Source organism: Haliotis rubra, unplaced genomic scaffold (genome assembly GCF_003918875.1).
Source record: "Haliotis rubra isolate DU_JTF1 unplaced genomic scaffold, ASM391887v1 Scf16, whole genome shotgun sequence".
Taxonomy (NCBI): Eukaryota; Metazoa; Mollusca; class Gastropoda; order Lepetellida; family Haliotidae; genus Haliotis; species Haliotis rubra.
Genome location: NW_025765558.1, coordinates 1,193,584 through 1,209,861, shown reverse-complemented (window position 1 = coordinate 1,209,861; position 16,278 = coordinate 1,193,584). Strand labels below are relative to the sequence as shown.

Below are 16,278 nucleotides of genomic sequence, written 5' to 3'. Positions count from 1 at the left end.
CGTCCTGCTATCTCCGTTTACTAACAGGACCACCATGAAGAATCAATTATATCGTTAACTTCAAACAACAAATATTCCTTGCAAACATCTCCTTTGGAAATATGTTTAAGAAATAACGATCTTGTTAGCCAGGCATATTTATCGGTGACATTATTTGTCCCACCTATGTCTGTGTTTTCACGGAGAAGCGGAATACGTAACTAAAATAAATTACCCTTACTTCTATAATGTCAGTGCGGCACACGTAATTAAAAAAAAACTCATGACAAACATCTCACATGGGAGAGAGGTTTATAGAATTGAAGATCTCCGTCTTCGAGACTTCAAAGGCTTACCACATTAATGTACACACTTCCAATAGTTTCCCCTGCCGTGGAATGCTGGGGACGGTTTACACTAGACATGATTACCTCTTATTTAACCTTCACAATAGAAACAACATCATGATGGAGCCACGTCTTTGGAGGACTCGAAATAAGGAGGAGGGCTGTTGCTGGGCTGGAGTCAAGGATGTTCGCCTTACATATCATTTAACTTTCTTACTTATACAAGCATAGGTGGGATACGTCTTTATGTATATGAGAGAGATAATCTGGACCACGTGGTTTTAGTGAATGTTTCCACGGATTTGGATTTTACGATCTACGGAAATGTGTTAATGCGTATCGTGATCTATGTGCTTGATTCAAGACCGATAAGAAGTCACTTTCTTAGGCGTATGGCACATACAGAGAGAGAGAGAGTATAGATGACATAAACAAGAATCCTGCTTGTTATTGTAGAATACTACACGATGCGAAGAGAGAGAGAGAGAGAGAGACAGAGAGAGAGACAGAGAGAGAGAGAGAGAGAGAGAGAGAGAGAGAGAGAGAATATCATTTGTACATGCAGTTGAAGTCGGTACTTATCGAGACATATGCCTAATGCTTAAATATTACAGATATCGAAAAATATATAGTGCATAAACAAGAGTCAAAATTGGCTTACAAGATGCATATAAACGGTTCAGTGGAAGTTGGACATCAATTATAAGAGCAAAAGTAACAGCACTTCATTATTTCACTTTCAAAGTTCATTCTCTACAAATATCTTTATTCCAACTCAGTCGAAGGTCATCAACCGATAGAAGACCTGTTTACAGCTTGCATTCTCTTGTAGCACAAGAATGGTTAATATGTTTCACTTCCACACACGTCCCTCCTTACCGTATCTCCTCGGTATCTGTTGATACAGTACTTTTCTTGACACAATTACTGTAATCATCAGGTACATGATTATACATTATTCCAACACTCGGCAAGCCTACATGATATGGGTGGGGGATGGAATACACAGTGATAACTATATTCATCTCATCGATAACAGACTCGGGTAGTAAATTAGACACCCTCTTCATCTTGGTAGCTCCCGGAAAACTTATAAAATCATTAATATTCATCTTACAAATCCAAACACACATATGTATACGTGATAAGCTATAAAAATGTAACCGCAATGTTAAGTGTTTGCATGTCTTACTTAAAATTTCAGCATGTTAACATGCCAAAGTATATAAAAGAAACCTCCTATATATTTACAGTGAAGGATAAACAGCCTAACAACTTCGAGAATAATTGCAGTTGGTACCTTGCCGTCCACAAACACCCTGTTCTTTTTGCTGCTGAACTATTTACAGTTAAGTTGTGTGTCAAATAAATGTAAGAAATTTTTGACAACGTTGGGAATGTTTTTGTCGAATCGAGTTTTCAAGTGTATACTGTCTTTTGCTTGTATTGTTGTAATCACTAATTACTCCTTTTGCTTGTATTGTTGTCATTACCAATTACTATAGTCTGTTTTGGTCAAAATTATACCGATGAATCACAATCTAACTCCAAATCGGTTCATGATCAAACATTCATTCATATTGATACTTTACCCTCGTAAAACTTCACTCAGAAATTCAAAAGAAAATGATGATAGTTTGTTTAGTAACTTTTGTATTTTGGAGACAAATGTTACGAAACGTTTTTCTGATGTTTTCTTTACATTCTGCTTGAAATGAATGTTTGATCATGAACCGATTTGGAGTTAGATTGTTATACATCGCATCATTTTTACACAAACAGACTGTAATAAGGCATACAATGATATTCATTTCCAACTTTTTAACCGTCACTCTATCAGTACTATTTGCGTGAAATGGGATGGCAAGGGTGAATGTACCCAGACAGACAGACATACATCAGCAGGTCTTAAACGGAAAACGTATTTCAGAAGATAAACAACTTGTATTTTCAGAGTACCGATGTTATTGCATCTTGAGTGTCCCGTCTTTTCATGCAGAACCGACTTTTATGTACATTGTAAATTGCGGGTTTTTTTCCCGAGCGCGAGTACTGGGTATACAAATTAAACAATCGACTGATGGACCGAACAGAAAACATGAAGGACATCACTCGGGAATTCAATGACGTGTTCAAACATTGGAAGCCGTCTTATACTGACAAACGAACTGCGTTTTGTTTTAGAAACACTATTGGCAAGCAGTTCAATGAGTATTGAACATAATATACATGTTTCTCTTTCTAATACTATCATGTTATTCATATAGAAGTTTCAGTTATTGTCTTTATATGAAAACTACAGATAATTGAGAGGTGAAAAATTACCTTGCCTTTGCGCGTGTTTATAGCAGCTGCCACCGATTGGACAGGATACCCTCCCTTTTATGCGAACTCCCTGTATTATCACTTTTTGGTAGTGATTCATAAACACTAAGTCTTGCTCATGATAGTCAGACTCGAATAACTGACTCCACTGTTAGCAGTCGCTATTTACAACACTTCACATGCTTTACAACGCACAGTTGTGTTCAATACATCAAGCCACGAGGACGTATATCGTACTTCTGTGTACATCATTTAACAGGTTTTTACACATTCCAAGCTGTTTAAACAATATACCTTCACAAACAATGTGGTATTTACCTGAGCTGTACGTTAAGGTTAACTGTAACTAAGTCTGCATGCCATGCATCACCAGCGTGAGTGACCTAGCTCCGTCTATTTCCTGTTTACATATCGCTATCTCACACGAACACATTTTCAAACTGTGCATTTAGCATATGTTATATCAATTCCAAAAGTTCTGAATTGATTTGAAATTCCGTTTATGTCGTTGGAGACACAATGTGTGAACTATGACACTTGCGTTCTTTTCATCCATTACAATCTGATCAATGTGCGTTACAGGGTTTTTTGTCTGTGCAGTGACAATATTTGAAGATAAAACAACAGGGAGGCAATTTGTTTTCAACATTTCTCCCAGAAACATAAAACTTATTTCATCTTTGCTTGTAGAAGTATGAACGTTAAATGCTATGTCAGGCGAACATCTCTCGTTCCCCAGCAGCCCTCCTCCTTATGTCGAGTCTTCCAAAGACGTGGCTTCATCGTGATGTTGTTTTTATTGTGAAGGTTAAGTAAGAGGTAATCTTATCCAGGGTAACGCGTCCCCAGCATTCCATGGCAGGGAAGTATGACCATTAGTGTTGTAAGCCTTTGATGTCAAGAAGATCTTCATGTCTACGTGAGATGTTTGCAATGATTACGTTTTTAAGTTACATGTTGCTTTTAGTCATCATGATAAGAAGCCTACCCAAAAGAAGGGCAATATTCCATTTCTCTATGAACACACATTAATAAGTGGGATAAAAATGAGACGGTTATAGAGGCTTGAAGACGAGAAAAAGAAACTAGTTTATGCTAATGGACTGTATTAAAGTTTCTTCAGGTAACTGACACTTCATATGTTCTGTATTATACATTTATGAATAACCATGTCCATGGATAATGCAGACAGAATAATAAGTAACAGACAACTCATCATAATGAAATAACAGACTTATGTTTCTTCACGTTTCGTGACGACATACATTGTGCCTCAGGAATCTAAACATTCGGTTGAATATAGGACGTCAAAGCCAGAGAATACGAAAGAGTCGAATATCCAAAGTAAAATGAAGGGTAGACGATTTGTCAAAGGTTCATCGACAACACTATATGGGCAGCACCAGCAATTCCTACAATTATATTAAAAAATATATTTCTTTAACGTACCATTATAATTATTGCACGAGATATTGCACATTCACACAGACTGTAACAAAGTAATATTAAGAGGGTGAATGTCTAACTCTGTCAAAGTGTGCCCATTAAGATCTAGGTTATGATAACCGATGCCTGATCGATGCATGTCATCCCAATTGTGTACATCGATGCTCGTGAAATGTCTGGTCCAGACACGTTTACAGACTGTTATATTGCTGTCTACGTCCTGAAACATCAAAGACACATGTCACACTTCCAGCTGTGTCAATGTGACCTTAACCTTGCTCCAAGGCTGTACTGAAGACTAAGCCCATGAATGTATATTAATTCTATCCTTTAAACAGGAAAGCCAAGATGAGTGGACAGTACAAGACTGTACTGAAGGCAAAGCCCATGGATGTATATTACTTCTATCCTTTAAACAGGCAAGCCAAGATGAGTGGACAATGCAAGACTGTACTGAAGGCAAAGCCCATGGATGCATATTAATTCTATGCCTTAAGCAGGCAAGTCGAGATAAGTTGAAAATGCATTTTTTATAAAATATTACTTAAACTATTAATTATTACCTGAAAGGCATGTATAAGTCTACTGTGAGAGTCGTATCTAGGCCAGGCTCGTGTCTGACCAAGGTGACCACCGATCCTCAATGGTCAGTTTTAACCAGAGATACCAACAACAACTCTGTCCGCAACTCCTACGGCAGTCAGTCACATGGTTCACGTCGTTTTCGATGACCCCGGGTCAGTGCCATTTAGTGGTGTCAAGAAAGAGTGTTTGCAAATGTGTGGCTTACAACGAGCTGCAGTGAGTCCGATTATTGATGGGTCTTACTTGCACATAGGTTATAATGTTTCCTGGATCGTACTGGATCGCTGTCATCTGTCATCGCAAGCCATGCACTGACTGATGTGCACGAACATGAATGCTTGAAAGAAAATAAAAATAATCTACAATATTGGAAATCCAAATTAATGTTGTTATTATTTTTTTAAATACGAATATAATATGTTAAACAATCTATTGTAAATATCATCTATATGTTCACTAAAATAATCAATAAAGCATCAGTACATGCAAAAAAGTTTAAAAAGGTGTTTAACCTCATAGTATTGAATAGCTATAATGGTTAGATATGAAATATACAGCTATGTTTTGTTATTGTTCAGTAAACTTGTTGACATATGTCCCGAGAACGTGTTTGTGACGGCTGCCACCAGTGAGGCAGGATTCTGTCATGATCACCGATATCATCAACCGTGAAGGTCCCGGTTAGAATATTGATCTTCAGTAACCCATGCTTGTCGTAAGAGGTGACTAACGGGATCTGGTGGTAAGGCTCGCTGGATTGGTTGACACATGTCATCGTTCCCAATTGCGCAGATTGGTGCTCATGCTGTTGATCACTGGATTGTCTGGCCCAGACTCGATTATTTACAGACCGCCGCCATGTAGCTGGAATATTGCTGAGTGCGGCGTAAAACTAAACTAACTCACTCAATCACTGATATCATCAGGATATCATACTGACTCATTTCACATGGACATGCTGTAGCCAGAATCGTTCATTGTATCTACGTTCAGCAGAGATTACACATGTATATTTGAATGATGTGTCGCTCTTACGTTTAGCACGAACAAACATGTTGAATAATCATATATTTCATTGACGAGAGTTACGTATGGCCAGACAAGTTGGTTTGGTTGATGCATGTCATCGTATCCCAATTGCGTACATCTATGCTCACGATGTCAGTCACTGGATTGTCTGGTCAAGATTCGATTATTTACAAACAGCCGCCATATAGCTTGAATATTACTGTGTGAGCCATTAAACAAACACTGTGATGATAAGTACGATGTTTATCTCCGAAAGGAACCTCAAGAAGTGCGAATCGACTATTTGTGCAACGTCGAAAATATTTACAGAAATCCATTTGTGCAAACGTATTGGCAAATGCCACTCAAAGAGGGTATTGGCAAAGACTTTTAACATCTCATAATTCGTCATCAAATTATCAAATCGATAATCCTCTTTAGATCGACAGAAAATTATATTTGTCATAGCTCGACGATTTAATCCGTTGGATTTCTAATCGAACGAGCCCCAAGGCATGACAAAATAGTTTACAGTGACACTTCGTGAGCAAAGGCAACACAGCTGCTCTCCACTCACGTATTGAATGTTATTATCCAATCGAATGCACCCTGCTATTACCGGAAATCGGGCAGCAAGTTCTCCTGCCTTCCCACACCAGGCGCCAGGAAGTCTAATCGAACAGACCCAGGCAGCTCGCAGTCAGTGATCAGAAGAGCAGATAGTCACACTTACCTTGGTATTTTCTCGCTCAGTCAACCCAACACTGCCTCACGGTGTGTATCGACCAAAGAACGGATGGCGGGTCATAGATTACTTTTATAGTTAAGGTAAGTTTGGGTTTTGTTTTAGAATTAAAGTGTCACCTCAGTGAGACATATATTTAAGTGTCACGGAGACACTTAAGACTCTATGGCATATTACGAAGAACTGGTTCTGGACAATTTCCTATCTGACACTTTCGAATTACATGTATGGCAGTTCACATGCTGTAATCCGCAATTGTCAATTATGCCCTTGTCAACTCAGCATGTCATTACTTAATATCCTGACAATGAGATATGAAATCGATTATCGCTTGATTCGTGTCTGTGAGCACATCCCCGAGTTCGGTGTCCAGGGCTACACCAATGTCTCTCGTCTGTCCATTACGATGTGTATGCATACATTTACATCACTCTTAGTCCGTCTGTGATTCCGACTGTTCCTGCATTGTAGCTTAGAATATCGCAAATAATACCACCACAAATAAAAATAATGGTTATTTATAAAGCACCTGTGTCCACGCACTTGTGCATGCTCAAGGTACTAACACATTATTACCCCGGATAACCCAAGCTGCCTGTGAGACGGTAGAAGGTTAACAGTCACATAACTTATCCCACCGGGTACCCATTCACCGATGGGTAAAAAAAAGCAATTTGTGAACAAACTCACTTATATAATGCCACGATAATTTTTGCACATGGAACTACTTTGAGGCAAATGGAAGATATTTGTGACTTTAAGGACTATATCAAACTCAGAACAAAATCACATTCAAAACTCAAAAGACTAATGCCCATCTAATATACACATGCACAGATACTGAAGTGTCGTTTCTGATTTGTTTGCGAGTCAAAACAAGTCATGAAGGCTTGTTTTATGTGATGATTAGCATTTAGAATTACATTCTCAAAAAGAATGTGTGCATACATGTAGTGTCTCTTCTGTGAGAGGATACACTTCTCCGGACGACGACCTACAATCGTAATCGATCTTGGCTTAAACGTGAACATCTGTTGCAGAGTAATCGAACTTTTAGAGGATGAACATTTGTTGAAAACTACTGGACGATGAACTTTTGTTGAAAACTGCTCAAGGGCTTCTGTCCAATATTCACTAGACATTAAGTTTCATCTGACTTTAGATTAACAACAGTACATCTAGTAGGATACATCTGCTTGCTGTGCTTTTCTATCGGCAGTTGAGCTGGAAACCGCCTCGAGGTATTTCCAACAGTAATTGTACTTTTGTTACCGACCGCCTCCGTGGTGTAGTGGTTAGAGCGTCCGCCCGGAGAGCGGAAGGTCGCGGGTTCGATCCCTGACCACATCATTCCAAAAGACGTTAAAATATGGTACTTGCCCTTACCTGCCTGGCGCTCGGCATTAATGGGTTCAACAAGGACTGGTCGGCTCGGAGTCAGTATAATGTGTCTGAGTGGGGTATTCATGCTTCACTGCGGCATTGTATCTTAGTGTGCTAGAACTATAAAACCGGCTTCAGTCTGGGCTAGTACAAGCTGCCGCACATACACGTACACACGCATGCAAGTCGTCATATGAGCGAAATATTCTCAAGTACGACGTTAAACCCAATTTCACCTCACCTCACCTGACTTTTGTTACCGACTAAAGAACTTATTCTTCGTCTTTAATCTCAGCTAATTTTCCCATTGAGACAAGAATGCCATGCATCTCCAGCTATAGTACAAATGCTGTTACAAAGCATACTCATATTTGAGTATTTAAGGTGTATGGTGTGCTGGTTTTTAGCAAGTTTGATATTATGATTGTTGTTTTCAATTACGTGGCCTTGTCATGAATTTCTAGATAAACGTTTTCAGTGCAGAGATATGTTAATCTTTACATTTAAAAGCACTTAATAGAATTTCGAACATTTGTACCAGTACAAAATGGAACGCGAACTCTTTCCATGATGGCAAGTAAGCCTATATTAAGGGAAGTGGCAATGCTTCAATCTAATGTACTGAGTTGAATGTAAAGTTAAGATACACTGACAATAGCCTTTAAACAAAGGATGCCGGTGCAGAGGCCCAAATATTTTGTTGTTTGGCTTTTTGGGGGGTGATTATTTTAAACCCAAATATTTCATACTGAAGACGTCACACTACTCATTGTGACGTCAAATGTCGAGCTCTCTGTTAATGACATTACATGAAATACTGTACTCTCTTTTTGTCGAATACTTCCAGGATTTTTGGCCAAATTATTTTGTCATAAATACATTGAATATTGTAGTAAGCGCAGTTCTATTTTTGTATCCTGGTTGTGTTATTTTGCAATGCCTGCTCACTATGGTCAACAAAAGAAAATAAATCGTTTTCTATAAATGTTAGCTTTCGAAGTGATGCGGTCGTTGATTCATCTGATTCTATCCTAAGTGGTTTATGTGATCTAACACTTGTGGTTGAGCAAGCATAACCGAGAGTTTCCAAATGATTAATTCAGTTTGAACCACATTGGAAAATTGATATTTGTTTTCAAAAGCAATCCCCCAACGCCCCCAACTGTACACTTGTATAAACATGCTATGAGTAATGGAAATGTGATGCAGTTCAAACTTTTTACAACAAACTACTACTGAAAACATTTATGACTAAAAGAATTTACGTTCAGCAGTGAGTGAGTTCAGTTTTTACGGTTTTAGAAATATTCCAGCAATTTCACAGCAGGGACACCAGAAACATGGCTTTCACACATTGTACCCACTGGGAATCGAACCCGGGTCTTCAGCGTGACGATCGGACGCTTTTACCATTAGGCTACCCCATGGCTCCATGTCCTAAAGCCACAGCCTTGAAGAACCGACTGACTGGCTGACTGAGTTTAGTGTTACGCCTCATTCAGTAACTTTGAAAACTTGCTATACTAAGTTACATGTCTTAAATGATTTCATGGTGCCACAACAACCCTTACAGATTCGGATTCTGTATCAAAGAGCTCGGGGGGGGAGATTACCAGACTATTAACATTCCATAAACATAATAATTATTAAATGGGTGAGTGAGTTTTGCAATATTCCAGCAATATCGCGGCGGGGGACACCAGAAATGGGCTTCACACATTGTGCCCATGTGGGGAATCAAACCCGGTCTTCGGCGTGACGAGCCAACGCTTGGAAGAACCGAACTAACACGTGGCCTGAACACCGATGTTAGACTACCTTAATCATTTGCGTGTTAAAATATTGAAGTTAAATACAGTACGATAAGCTCGGCTTTAACAACTACCCCTCCGCCCTTCAATGTAAATATGTAAATGGCTTGCTTGATATCTCATTGAAACCAATCTCCGCGAATAGCTGGATGATTGCTGATGCGGTGTTTAACAATATTCACGCATTCTCTCAATGAAACGTTACTTTCTTTTGATAGGCTGTGTCCATGCAAACTTTGACCTCAGCTGTTTATGAACGACGTTTATTGATGTCCAGCCTATTTACCTATGGAACAATGAGAACACACCACCGAGATAAGTGGTTTGTTTACGACAGCTTTACTTAAGAGCGTTGTCGGGACTCACTGTGATGAGGCCAACATTTACGAAGCGGCGAAAACCAAAGAAAAACAACCCACTCGAACTCGACGAATCGTAAGAGCGTAAAGTACGAAAAGATGCAAAAGGCTCGCCATTAACATTAAACGTTATCTTCAGAGAATAGCCAGTATCGATTTTCCGAGTATATAAATACCATGGAGAGTAAAGGCAACATAGCCGAAAACATTATGGATCATGTACACCAAACTACGGTTATAACGAACCCGTTTATAACGAACTGACGGATAGAACGAACTGCGTTTTTTTGTCCGACCATTTGCCGTGTATTTTAGCCGAAATGCTTATAACGAACAACGGTTGTAAGGAGCTAAATGTTTTGGTTACTTTGAATTCGTTATAACCGTAGTTTTTACTGTATTAATTGTATGGTTCACTGATGGTACCAGATGTTCGCGGATCCTGTCGTGCATTACCAATGAGCGCCTAAACGTAACCATCGAGCGAAACGCAAAGGCTGGAAAACCTCAACTGACACGTGACCTAAATACGCCACTGTGGAATACACTTTTCTGCACAACACACTAGTGGTAGAACTACCTGTTAGCATTGTGTGTAGAATATGGAAGTTAAATACCGTACGATAAGTTCGGCCTCTTCAGGTTTTCCCCGCCGTGATTATGCTGGAATATTGCTAAAAGCGGCGTAAAAACTAAACTCAGTCAGTCAGTCTTCAGGTTTTCGCGAAAAGTGTACCCGTGGTCAGCCCGACCAGAAGGACTTTTCGTTAACAAATTAACACGTTTAATTTATAAATGATTCATGTGCATATGATGTATTGGTGAAACAGGTGTTCATCCTTATCGTATTGATGAACAAGTGCTTTCTGCATCTTCTAGCAATATTCAATTCACATCTCATAGAGTCTTTCCCTCACTGTGAGGATTCAAACCTCGTTTTCGTCATGGCAAGCTAACGCATTAAAAACTCGATCCCCCGTGGACCAATGTTACTGAGTATTGACAAGTTAATGGCCAAATGTAGCCAAGTGGTTAAGGCGTTTGCTGGTGACTCCGAGGTTCGAGGCCCATCATGGTACACCCTGTTGAGCCCATTTCTCGTTCCCCATACGGTGATATTGCTGGAATATTACTAAACACAATACTCAATCAATCAAAGAAGCAAACAGTACCATATGATCTGAAACACGATTAAAATCATGTTGATATGTTGTCGGCAACTCGTGTGGAACAGGTCTCATGGGATTTTCGGAAGGTGGAGTTAATTATCATCACAAAGCAATAATGTTTGACGCACAGCCATCTTACAATGTTGTAACAATAGAGCTGTTGACCATCGTAGTTAGAACAGGGTTCCTCCCGTCATGATAGAATTGGTCTTCAGCAACCCATGCTCGTGGGCCGACTAATGGGTCGTGTGCCAGGATTGCTGACGACGGCTGACACGTCACCGTAACCCAACTGCGTAGATTGATGCTCATGATGTTGATCACTTGATTGTCTGGTTCCAAATTATTACAATCCTCCGCCATGTAGCTTGAATATTGTTGGGTGCGCGTTTAACAACCAACAAACATTGGATTCAGGTGGGTTGGAATATACCTCTTCCAAAGTTTGACGGTGCCAACCCTGAGTGTTCTAACATTTCGAAAGAGCAGTACAGTGAAAGCTGGAATATTGTGAGACGTTAAACAAACAAACAAACAAACAAAACAATTTAATCCATGTGAATAATATTTGGCACAAATGAAAAAGGGAATACCCGAAGATTTCCGGGTGTGTTACTTTTCCGATTGCCAAAATACCGATTGCAATACGTATCAACAATTGGATCGGTAACAAAAGAGCAGTACAGTGAAAGCTGGAATGACTTAAACCAACAAACAAACCTAAAACAATTCCATGGTCAATATCCGGGTGTCTTCGGGCCAAAGCAGTTCTCAATCTAAATGTTGACTTCTAAAATATTGAAAATATACAACATTAGAAACGCACCACCCACATAATACGAAATATCCCCGACTGAAATGTACCCATGATATCTGAGCATCGTCGGTGCATTTTAGTGTTGTGCGTTTCTAATGTTGTAACAGATCTTATGTTGTTCAGTATGATACTGCTCATGGGTAGATGGGGCGCGGTGGGCGAGCTGGCTAAGGCGCCAGGCTAGTGATCCAGGTTGAGGTGTCGGGATCGAGCCCACCTGTGACCGGGTGTAAAAACCTTGGAGTCAACTTTGTGTGCAGACTCTTTCAGTGTTGTCACAACCCCTAGTGTACAGTACAAAGAACCCACGAATCCGTTGGTATATGACCAGATGGTGGCCACATGAATACGTGCAAACACCTAGTTCCGGGTACAGCAACGTGCAGTGAACTTGGACAAAGTACTGTGACTATGTGTCCCAGTCCACCCAGCTGTAAATGGGCACCTCGTTAGGATGAGAAAGCCACAATAACTCGGTGCGACTCTGGCTGCAAGAGTTGTATACTCCCCAGGGAGTTGAGATTGATAGCACGATGTGCCGTTGAGATTGACATCCAATGATCGCGGGGAAAACGTACCAGCGCCTTGAGTTGTCTGGATATGTGCGCTATATACATATCCTATAATAATATGTATTCACATATTCTTCGGGGCGGTGGGGTAGCCTAGTGGTTAAAACGTTTGCTCGTCACGCCGAACAGGACCTTATTGGCCGAGAGGAGAAACTTATTACTCGATCCATTACTATCAGCAGATAATTAATGACATATGATACGTACCAAAGACGATAATATTTATTGACAGCTTCAAGATGTGCCCAACGTATTTACTTACGCCAGTATTTCTGTCCATCGATTGACAGTTCAGGTTTCATTGGATCGCCGTTGAAGATACACGGTGGATGGTCATTACATCCCCATTCCTCTTCTCGCTAAATTAGAAATAAGACTTTCGCTACTTGTAGCTTCCTGCAGAATGTCTTAACCATTTGGAAGCCCTTCGTTGAGAACTATTTCCTTCGAGAAAAGAATGGCGTGTCAGTGATGAAGGGTTATATAGGGTTTCAACTAAATGACGGTTGTGTATCGAATTATTTGCTTATTCAATACTTGAAATTGAATTGATCACATTGCAGTAAATTGCATCTTGTGCCTCTGGTTGTGAGGCTCTTATAAAGTAACTGCGGTATTTCGGAGCCCAGTCTGCCGTGAGTAAATATCACAAGAGTGATTACAGGATATCAAAAGAATGAAGTGTTGGTGATGACGGTGTAGAGCTTCTCGGCAATACTTCGGCTATATATCGGAGGGGACACCATTAAGTTGTTCACTTACACCTTGGTAGGACGATGACGGGTCAAGAAGGTGAAACGAATGGACGCTTTTAACCACAAGTGCCTTATCATTCCGTGTGATAAACTCAATTAACTTGAGACTACTCATCTACGAGCAAAACAGGTTTAAGTGTTTAAACGACCATACTGCACCTGCACCACCATATCACCAAACCACAGAGTGCCATTCCAGTATATCCACTCCGCTCTACGCCACTCCGCGACGCTCTTCTCCTCTCCTCTACTCTACTCTCCCCGCTCCACTCTTCGCCGCGCCTCGCACCACTCGACTCCATTCACCATACCACACCAAACATCTCATCAAACACCACCACCACCACACCACACCTTCATTTCGCCAGCCCCACATCCACAAACACACAAACAACCACACTCTGACGTAGTGGGATCCTAGCAGGGGTAAGGGGCACAACTGCAGTTCCCTGATATTTAGACCGGTAGCCAATTTTTGGGGTTTGGGGTTGAGGTGAGGGGAAGACCTATAATACAAGTGACGAATATCCCCAGGGTGTTTTTCATTTCGTATTTTCATATGATCATGAGATTAACCCCTGTAACCAGTGTGGCGGTAAATCCTATACCACCGTATTCATATGAATAGGAACGTTACGCTGTAGCTTAGAAAATATTCCAAGCAACATAAATACAGTTAGCAGCTGTTGTCACAATTAACTTGATGGATCCAGTTGCAAATATTGATCATTGTACCGCATACACGTTGTTCCAGAAAATAATTAAAGGTATCCATCGAATCTTACTTGTTAATGCTGCTTAATGCTTCATCGTACTGGTAGTTAAAACACTGCAGTTGTGCAGAAAGATGTATTCTACAGTGACGAATTTAGGCAACGTGTTAGTTCGGTTCTTCCAGGCGATGAGTTTCGCTTGATGACTTCCTTTAAATGATACCAGTAGTGTAGGACATGGTTACCGTGGGGCGGTGGGGTGGCCTAGTGGTTAAAGCGTTCGGTCGTCACACCGAAGACCCGGGGTCCATTCCCCACATGGGTACCATGTGTGAAGCCCATTGCTGGTGTCCTCCGCAATGATATTGCTGGAATATTGCTAAAACCGGCGTAAAAGCATACTCACTCACTCATGGTTACCGTTTTCATGAGCACCAGATACCATCACTAATGTTGAATCACCCATTCTTGTGATTTTCACCTCGATTTTATCTTTCATGCCCAAGGGAACAGCGTTCGAAGTTAAGTCGGTCCTTAGGACCGAAGCCGACTGAAAACCACTAGATCCCACAGCTTTTGTTTTCTGCAGGCCCTTATGGCCGACAGCTTTTTCACCCCCAGTAACTGACATATCTGATTCAGACTTATCTGAAGACTTGGATCTTGACATGGATGTTGATTTTGTTGTAAATGAAGACTAGTCTGACTGACTGACTGACTGAGTTTAGTTTTACGCCGCTTTTAGCAATATTCCAGCAGTATCACGGCGGGGGACACCAGAAATGGCTTAACACATTGTGCCCATGTGGGGAATCGAACCCGGGTCTTCGGCGTGACGAGCCAACGCTTTAACCACTAGGCTACCCCACCGCCCCTGAAGACTAGTCATTCACTAGAGTTAAATTAAACTCTTTAACTCAGTTTGTTAGTTGTCACATTTTTTGTTTTCTGGGAATTACTTATATTGTAGCTAAAATAAAGGGCCTACACATTCTGATCTGGACCCACAACGTTTTATGGTTCTGGGTCAGGGTTAAGGGCAAACACTGCAAAGGAATCTAACCGAGATGTGTTATTTCCTTGCTAAATGTGTTATGTCCTTACACAGACGTTTCATATTGGACGATTTCTGATTGCTCATCTTTGTGTTCAGTATGTAAATCGAATTGTTAGGGGTATCGACATCGAGTGAGTGAATTTAGTTTTACGCCGCACTCAGCAATATTCCAGCTATATGGCGGCGGTCTGTTAATAAGAAAGTCTGGACCAGACAATCCAGTGATCAACAGCATGAACATCGATCTGCGCAATTGGGAACCGATGACATGTGTCAACCAAATCAGCGAGCCTGACCACCCGATCCCGTTAGTCGCCTTTTGTGGTAAGCATGGGTTGCTGAAGACCTATTCTACCCCGGATCTTCACGGGTCGTATCGACATCGAAATTGTATCAGATTCAGCCGAAAGTCGTAAACCAACAACACAACGTCCCTGCTGCATGATGTCATATACACAACGTTAATGCATGTTGATAATTGACAACATATACATCGACATGTCTGTTTTACATAAACTACCTAACATCTTAAATAGTGATCCTTTCTATAAGATCAATATTCAGCATCTGGGGCAAACCTTACATCTGGATTAATGTTACAGTAAGATTGGTTGGTTGTTGTTTAATGCCGCAGTCAGCAATATTCCAGCTATATGGCGGCATGTCTGTAAATAATCTGGACCAGACAATCCAGTGATCAAAAGCATGAAAATCGATCTACGCAATTGGGATGCGATCACATGTGTCAACCAAGTCAGCGAGCCTGACCACCCGATCCCGTTAGTCGCCTCTTACGATAAGCATGGGTTGCTGAAGATCAATTCTAACCCGAATATTGCTGAGTGTTAAAAAACAAACCAACGCACCAACCTTACATAAAGTTCAGGGCCTAGAAGCTCTCTTAGCGCTAAGATAGTCGTAAGTTAATGTTAATGTATGGCACTATCTTAGCGCTAAGAGAGCTTCGAAAATCTAGGCCCAGTACTGTGGATCGTTCAGGTTACAGCTAGTTTCCAAGTGATATCCACAAGCCCTGGGTTGCCATAAAGGATCTGTTTGAGAAAAAATAGTACCTCAATTACATTATATTTCCCTTTCTTCAGCTGACAACCAAGCTGACGTGTTTTCGTCGTTCACAGTATAGTTTTTAGTAGATCCACGACGCTGACGCGTCTCGTGTTACTGTTGACGCTTCCGATTACTGGAG

The 16,278-nt window shown here is 40.7% G+C and overlaps 1 protein-coding gene across 1 annotated transcript in view; it reads left to right on the top strand.

The window, feature by feature from the left end:
• The first annotated feature begins 6,370 nt into the window (after positions 1-6,370).
• LOC124271377 (G-protein coupled receptor dmsr-1-like) overlaps positions 6,371-16,278 on the top strand; it is a 47,809-nt gene continuing 37,901 nt past the window's right edge. Inside the window, exon 1 of the mRNA XM_046706511.1 lies at positions 6,371-6,518. The gene's annotated coding sequence lies outside the window, so the exon portion shown is untranslated. The remainder of the gene's footprint in view (positions 6,519-16,278) is intronic.